The sequence below is a fragment of the Lolium rigidum genome, chromosome 6 (genome assembly GCF_022539505.1).
Source record: "Lolium rigidum isolate FL_2022 chromosome 6, APGP_CSIRO_Lrig_0.1, whole genome shotgun sequence".
NCBI lineage: Eukaryota > Viridiplantae > Streptophyta > Magnoliopsida > Poales > Poaceae > Lolium > Lolium rigidum.
This window is the reverse complement of record NC_061513.1, coordinates 49163762-49171883: the sequence shown is the minus strand read 5'-3', so window position 1 is coordinate 49171883 and position 8122 is coordinate 49163762.

Here is an 8122-nt window from a genome sequence, read left to right as displayed (position 1 = left end):
AAATTAGTTTCTGTACCGGGTTTCCAGTTATGTACGTACCCAGATGTTCATTTCCACCAAGTTTGACTATGACGTGACGATTCTTTCCTTTGGGTAGTATCTTTCAAAGCGAAGCGGAACCTCGCGCGACCATGGCCGACTCCACGGACGGGGCGCCGCCGCCCTGATCTCCCTGCTCACACCTCCTCTGCCTCCGCTCCGACCAGATCCGGGGTCCTCGTCGTCTCCTCTTTCCGCCCATCCCAGGTTCGTCGCCGGCGTCGTGGTAGGACGTCGCCGCCGCGCCATCGCCGTCCGAGGCTCCGCCGCCGCCGCGGCCCATGTCTCGCCAGGATGCTGTCGCCGCGCCATCGCCAGCCCAGGCTCCGCTGTCCGTGATGCTGCCACCGCCTCCCCTGGGCAAGCCGGCAGCGCTCGCGTGCTCTGCGACGTCCGCTGCTTCTGCTCCGGCGCTGTCGGCCGCCTCCGCCGCGGCGGCTGTGCTTGCCTCTCGCATGGCCGACCCGGCCATTGGTGGTCGTCTGGCACGCGGTCGTCGCCCTGTTAGGCCCGTGGTGGCTGCTGCTGTGACCCTCTGCCCGTCCACTGTTCCTGCTGCTCCGACTCCATCTCCGTCCTCGCCGTCCGTTGTGGCTGCTGCTTCGACCTGCCCGTCCGCTGTGACTGCTGCCATGGCCGGTGGCGCCTTGGCTCCTGGGGCTGCTGGTCTACCTCCGCTCAATCAGGTCTTGGAGATGCTGGAGACTCCGCTGTTACAACCATCGACTGGTCTCTTTCTACCGCATGTGGCCACTGCTTCAATGGCGCTCCACCTCAGCGGGGTTGTGTCGCCCGAGTCTTGGGCCTCCCTCGTTGTTGAGGAAGTTGACTCTGACGAGGAGGAGCTGGCTCCGATGACGCCGCTAGCTACCTACAGCTCCTCGCTGGCAACTGATCCTGCCGTGTTCGTCGAGGGGCTCGGCTCCTTGTCGCTGTCGCCGTCGCCGATTGCCTCGGGTGGCCGTGCCGAGGTGCCCCGTGCCGATGATGCGCTGAAGGCCCCGAGCTTGCTTTGGGTTGCTTCTTTGAACTCCGACGAGGACGACGACGATGAGGAAGAGTTGGCTCCGCGGTCGCCATTGGCCGGCTCGGTGCACGTTGAGCAAGTGGCTGCGGAGCCCTGCGGCGGCCTTGCTTCTGCTGACGCTCTTGGTGACGACGATGACTGGGTGCAGGTGGGTCGTGGTGGCCGCCCTAGCCGTGGGTCATCACCTTTGCTTCAAAAGGAGGGCCTCGAGCGCAGCCTCGCCTTCAAGCGTTGGGCTCGGGGAAGATGCTTTCGGTGCCTCGAGCGTGACCACCAGGTCAGCTCATGTCGTGCGCCCTTCAGATGCATCCGTTGTCGTCGCCCTGGTCATCGGGAGCGTTTTTGCCGTGCACGGTTTCCCGCCGCTCGTTCTTGCTCTCCGGACGGTCGTGCACGTTCTCCGGATGCACGTGCTCCTTGTCCGCGGCGCCGCTCTCCGCCTGCACAGCCACGTTGCCCATCGGCGTCCCAGAGTTGGGCTGAGGTGGTGTGCAACTCGTCGTCGCCTGCAACAACGCCGCCTGCAACATCGCCGCCAAGGCCCTCTCCAAGGCGTTGCGAGGAGTTCGGTGGCAACGCCTGTTTCGACTCTCACCTTCAGTGCCAGTTTGCATTGTTGCGCTTGGAGCTCGCCCAGTTGGTTGCTAACCGAGTCGAGGAGGCGTCTCGCCCCCTTCGTGAAGAGGTGGCAAGTCTCAAGCTGTTGTTGGCACGTGTTGGTGTTTCTTTGGAGCCGACAGAGGTGTGCTCTTCTGGTGGGCAGGACCTCGCCATCAGGCAGGCTTCGTTTCCGCTTAGCTCCACGGAGCAAAAGTCATCGGTGGTTGAGGTCACACCAGAGCTGCATGAGTTGTGTGTGGATTCATCTGTGGTGCCTGAGCTCCTGAAGTTGGGCAGTGATGAGGTTATGCCTCCTTCCGTCGAGGAAGTGAAGCATGTGGTTCCTTTTGGTGATGGGGCTACTAAGTCAGATTTGCTGGCGACGGGGCCTGGAGGTGTCGTCGCTCGAGAGGTTTGCGATTTTCTCGCTACCTTGACTGCTACCTACCATGCATCTGCAGTTGATTGATGGGTGCCCCCAATATCATGGCATGCCTTTGTCGGCGCTCGTGTCTGAAGTTCGTTCGTGTCATCTTGTAGTCTTCTATGTTGACTAGTGTGGGTGTAGCCGTGTTGTTTGGATCTTTGTTAGGCTTCGTTGTGAGTGTGGGCGTGAGTTTTGTGTAGTCTTGGCAATGTTGTTGTTGGTTTTTGCCCGGTTTTCTCCTAAAAACTGGGCACCCTCTTCTTAATTAATGGATGAGGCAAAGCTTTTGCCTCCGTTTCAAAAAAAAAAAAAAATTGCGAAAGTTGGACTATTTCATTCATTGCTATATGGTTGGAAACGGAAAATGCCGCATGTGGTAAATGGTTTAATGTCTTGAATAATGTGATACTTGGCAATTGTTGTGCTCATATAGATCTTGTTTAAGCTCTTGCATCATGTACCTTGTACCCATTAATGAATAACTACATAGAGCTTGTTAAAATTTGGTTTGCATGATTGATCTCTAGAGTCTAGATATTTTCTGGTTGAGGTGTTTGAACAACAAGGAGACAATGTAAAGTCTTAAAATAGTTACAATATGTTCATATGTGAGCTTTGCTGCAACTTTTATACTTGAGTTTGCTTCAAACAACCTTGCTAGCCTAGCCTTGTATTGAGAGGAATTCTTCTCGTGCATCCAAATCCTTGAGCCAATAACCATGCCATTTGTGTCCACCATACCTACCTACTACATGGTATTTCTCCGCCATTCCAAAGTAAATTACTTGAGAGCTACCTTTAAAACTTCTATTCTTTAGCTCATGGGACAAATAGCCTTAAAAACTATCGTGGTGAAGAATATGTACTTATGTGTCTTATTTCTTAATAAGTTGCTTGTTGAGCGGTAAAACCATGTTTCTGGGGACGCCATCAACTTTTACCTTTGTTGAATATCATGTGAGTTGCTATGCATGTTCGTCTTGTCTGAAGTAAGGGCGGTTCTCACGATCAAATGGTTTGAGTATGCATACTGTTAGAGAAGAACATTGGGCCGCTAACTAAAGCCATGATTCATGGTGGAAGTTTCAATTTGGACAATTAATCCTCAATCTCTTATGAGAATATTAATCGTTGTTGAATGCTTATGCATTAAAGAGGGGTCCATTATCTCGTTGTCTATGTTGTCCCGGTATGGATGTCTAAGTTGAGAATAATCAAAAGCGAGAAATCCAATGCGAGCTTTCTCCTTAGACCTTTGTACAGGCGGCATAGAGGTACCCCTTTGTGACACTTGGTTGAAACATATGTTATGCAATGATAATCAGTGTTAATCCAAACTAATTAGGACAAGGTGCGAGCACTATTAGTATACTATGCATGAGGCTTGCAACTTATAAGATATCTTATACATAACACATATGCTTTATTACTACCGTTGACAAAATTGTTTCTTGTTTTCAAAATGAAAAGCTCTAGCACAAATATAGTAATCAATGCTTCCTCTCGCGAAGGGCCTATCTTCTACTTTATTGTTGAGTCAGTTTTCCTATTCTTTCTATCCCAGAAGCAAACACTTTTTTCAACTGTGTGCATTGATTCTTACATGTTTACCTATTGCACTTGTTATACTACTTTGTGTTGACAATTATCCATGAGATAAATATGTTGAAGTTGAAAGCAACCGCTGAAACTTAATCTTCCTTTGTGTTGCTTCAATGCCTTTACTTTGAATTTATTGCTTTATGAGTAACTCTTATGCAAGTCTTATTGATGCTTGTCTTGAAAGTATTATTCATGAAAAGTCTTTGCTATATGATTCATTTGTTTACTCATTATCTTCATCATTGCTTCGAATCGCTGCATTCATCTCATATGCTTTACAATAGTATGATCAAGATTATGATAGCATGTCACTTCAGAAATTATATTTGTTATCGTTTACCTACTCGAGGGCGAGTAGGAACTAAGCTTGGGGATGCTTGATACGTCTCAAACGTATCTATAATTTCTTATGTTCCATGCTACTTTTATGATGATACTTACATGTTTTATACACATTATATGTCATATTTATGCATTTTCCGGCACTAACCTATTGACGAGATGCCGAAGAGCCGCTTGTCGTTTTCGCTGTTTTTGGTTTCAGTAAATCCTAGTAAGGAAATATTCTCGGAATTGGACGAAATCAACGCCCAGGGGCCTATTTTTCCACGAAGCTTCCAGAAGACCGGAGGACTTACGAAGTGGGGCCACGAGGCGGCGCCACAGTAGGGCGGCGCGGCCCAGGTGCTGGCCGCGCGTCCCTATCATGTGGGCCCCTCGTGACCCTCCCGACTCTGCCCTTCCGCCTACTTAAGGTCTTCGTCGCGAAACCCCCAGTACCGAGAGCCACGATACGGAAAAGCTTCCAGAGACGCCGCCGCCAATCGCATCTCGGGGGATTCAGGAGATCGCCTCCGGCACCCTGCCGGAGAGGGGAATCATCTCCCGGAGGTCTCTTCATCGCCATGATCGCCTCCGGATCGATGTGTGAGTAGTCCACCCCTGGACTATGGGTCCATAGTAGTAGCTAGATGGTTGTCTTCTCCTCATTGTGCTATCATGTTAGATCTTGTGAGCTGCCTATCATGATCAAGATCATCTATTTGTAATCCTTCATGTTATGTTTGTTGGGATCCGATGAATATTGAATACTATGTCAAGTTGATTATCAATCTATCATATATGTTATTTACGTTCTTGCATGCTCTCCGTTGCTAGTAGAGGCTCTGGCCAAGTTGATACTTGTGACTCCAAGAGGGAGTATTTATGCTCGATAGTGGGTTCATGCCTCCATTAAATCTGGGACGATGACGTGAAAGTTCTAAGGTTGTCGATGTGCTCGTTGCCACTAGGGATAAAACATCGATGCTTTGTCTAAGGATATTTGTGTTGATTACATTACGCACCATACTTAATGCAATTGTCCGTTGTTTACAACTTAATACCGGAAGGGGTTTGGATGATAACTCTGAAGGTGGACTTTTTAGGCATAGATGCATGCCGGATAGCGGTCTATGTACTTTGTCGTAATGCCCCGATTAAATCTCATAGTACTCATCATGATATATGTATGTGCATTGTTATGCCTTCTTTATTTGTCAATTGCCCAACCGTAATTTGTTCACCCAACATCTCGCTATCTTATGGGAGAGACACCACTAGTGAACTGTGGACCCCGGTCCTATTCTTTACATCTGAAATACAATCTACTACAATTGTTCTTTACTCGTTCTTCGCAAACAACCATCATCATCCACACTATACATCTAATCCTCTCGTTTACAGCAAGCCGGTGAGATTGACAACCTCACTGTTACGTTGGGGCAAAGTTCTGTGATTGTGTTGTGCAGGTTCCACGTTGGCGCCGGAATCCCTGGTGTTGCGCCACACTACACTCCGCCGCCATCAACCTTCAACGTGCTTCTTGACTCCTACTGGTTCGATAAACCTTGGTTTCTTACTGAGGGAAAACTTGCTGTTGTGCGCATCACACCTTCCTCTTGGGGTTCCCAGCGGACGTGTCAACTACGCGCATCAAAGCTCGAGGGGGAGCAACACCAATCATCTTCAACATCCACCCCACACCAGGTTTTGCAATCAGACGAATCAACCAACAACATGCCATCTTCTAAGTCTATATCTTCCCAAGAGGCTGGCACATCTGAGCAAGTTCTATGAACGACATTGTTATTACCACCCGGGGCAGAATTATTGACAAGATTTTGTTGCACTCTATCAGTTTCCATCTGCCGATTGGACTCTTCCTCATCTTCTAGATCATCAAAACCACCATCAGCAATCTCTGCATCACCAGGATCATCAAAACCATCCTCATCATCAACTTGATCCACTCCTTCAACATCGAAATAGAGAAGATAGAATTTCTGGTCAATTTCCATAATCCTTTCCTTAGGAACTTTCACTGGATCTCTACAGGCAATTTGCAAACGGATCACAGCATAGAAGCTTTTGAAGAAAGAACTCCAATCCACATCCATTAGAATGCCAATACTGGTTACTGCTTGAGCAAATGTTTTCCATGCAGCTTTTTTGGGAGGGACCCCCTGACATTCATCCAGACGACAGGCAATTCAGCGAGAGATGGGCAATCACCGTCCCATTCCACAATCTTCACGTTAACTCCCTCAACTTCCAAATCAAAAGCCGGGAACTCGATCAACTCCTGAACACTCTTCCATGGAGGGAAACGCACAAGAAAATTCTTCTCGTCGAGATCTCTAATCTGCCACGGCCATTTCTTATGCTTGCAAAAAATTGAGTTTAGACTTTTCTCTAAGTCCCCACCACAAATAGCACCCTTCCTCACATTTATGACAACACAGTTCTTGAAATTAAGCCAGCTAACTTCCTCCTCAGATGGTCCATCAATGTGGTAAAACCCAAGTCCCCTATTGGCGCTCCCAAAGTATGTTGCGTTTGGGTGAGCACCATTCCAAGCAGGACACATGTGAGCAGGGTGTTCAGTTGAGGCTGAATGCAATTCCCCACAAAGTGACCCGGATCAACACAATTAAAACAGATCATTTTGAAGTATCTTGACTCCATCACTTGCTCCACTGATGCAGGGGAAGCAGGCATAGGCTGAGGAGCAGTTGCATCTTCAGTTACAATAATCTCTGGCCGCTGTTGGTAGGTCTGCCCTCGCTGTTGGAACTGATGATAATTTCCGGCCCAATTTTCACCCTCGGTACGTTTTGTTCTTATCTTGCGCGAATTTTAAAATAGTGTTGGGATAGGCTACCCAGGGACGTTTAAATCGACCATTTTCACCGAAATAGGCTACGACGGGTGCAAATAGAGGATGGACGTGTGACGGGTGCGTTCACGGACACCGAGGGTGAGACCATTCCTTTTTTATTCGATATGGAGCGGCAAGACTTTCCGGACGATCTCCAACTACACGACAAACTCACAGGCAAGTTTTACCGAGGTTCAAGCAACTTCTGCAAGCTAACGACATGTCATGCATGACTTTCTAAATTTATCGGCGGATCTGTGAGGTTACAACGATGAACACGACTTGCCGGGATATGCTTGTCGAGTTCTTTATTGGTTGATCAAGCTAGGATGAGAAGACTCTCTTCCTTAGCTCAATTTTCTAGAGGTCGAAACCACCCTAGCCTTGTGGCCTATGTCTTCCTACCCGGGGCGTGTCTCCTGGAGTTGTGTCTAGAGCCCTACACGCCCCCACCCCCGCGCACACACATCGCGGGCACCTCATGGCATGGTAGATGCAGACAAGACGAATTTATTTCAGAGCACCTAGACATGTCAGGAATTTTTGCCATTATTTGTGCATATAGAGGATGAAAAGTTGCAATTGCAGCGTAAATACGAGAGCAATCAGAGTTACAGAAAAATCAGGAAATTTTTCTACCAAACAATATATATTGTGCAGGAATTTGCTACTCCATATGTTCTAACAAATTTTTAGCATCCAAAATGGGTTCTACTTGGTACTTTATTGCTAACCTACAATAAAGACACTAAACAAGACTCTTTTACTGCATACAGAAAAATAAATAGCATGGTTGCCTTTCGAAAAGAGCTTTCTTTATAGCCATATAGTTAGGCTTTACTTACTTGATTCAAGTGATGTGGAGATCATGTCGTAGCTTGTACCTTGGTGCTACCTCATTATTCCTTCGAAAGTGTTCCATACATTTCTTATGTGGAAACTGAAACTTCTCATTCTCTTCATTTGAGTCAATAATTGCATAGTGGCGCCTCCCCAACCTCAGATGTTTGCACAAAGTTGATGTTGATGACGCCAAAAGATGTGCTTACTCCAACTTGATGAAGATGCAATCACTGCAACCACTGTGATGTAGCCCTTCAATTCCCCGGCAATGGCTCCACAAAATGTTCTTGATTGTAACAATTCCGTGTGTACGAACTCTTTGGGACTTAAAGTGCAGAGTTTTGTAGCAAGCATCTTTTTCCCACAAGGATGACTCGAGGGTTTA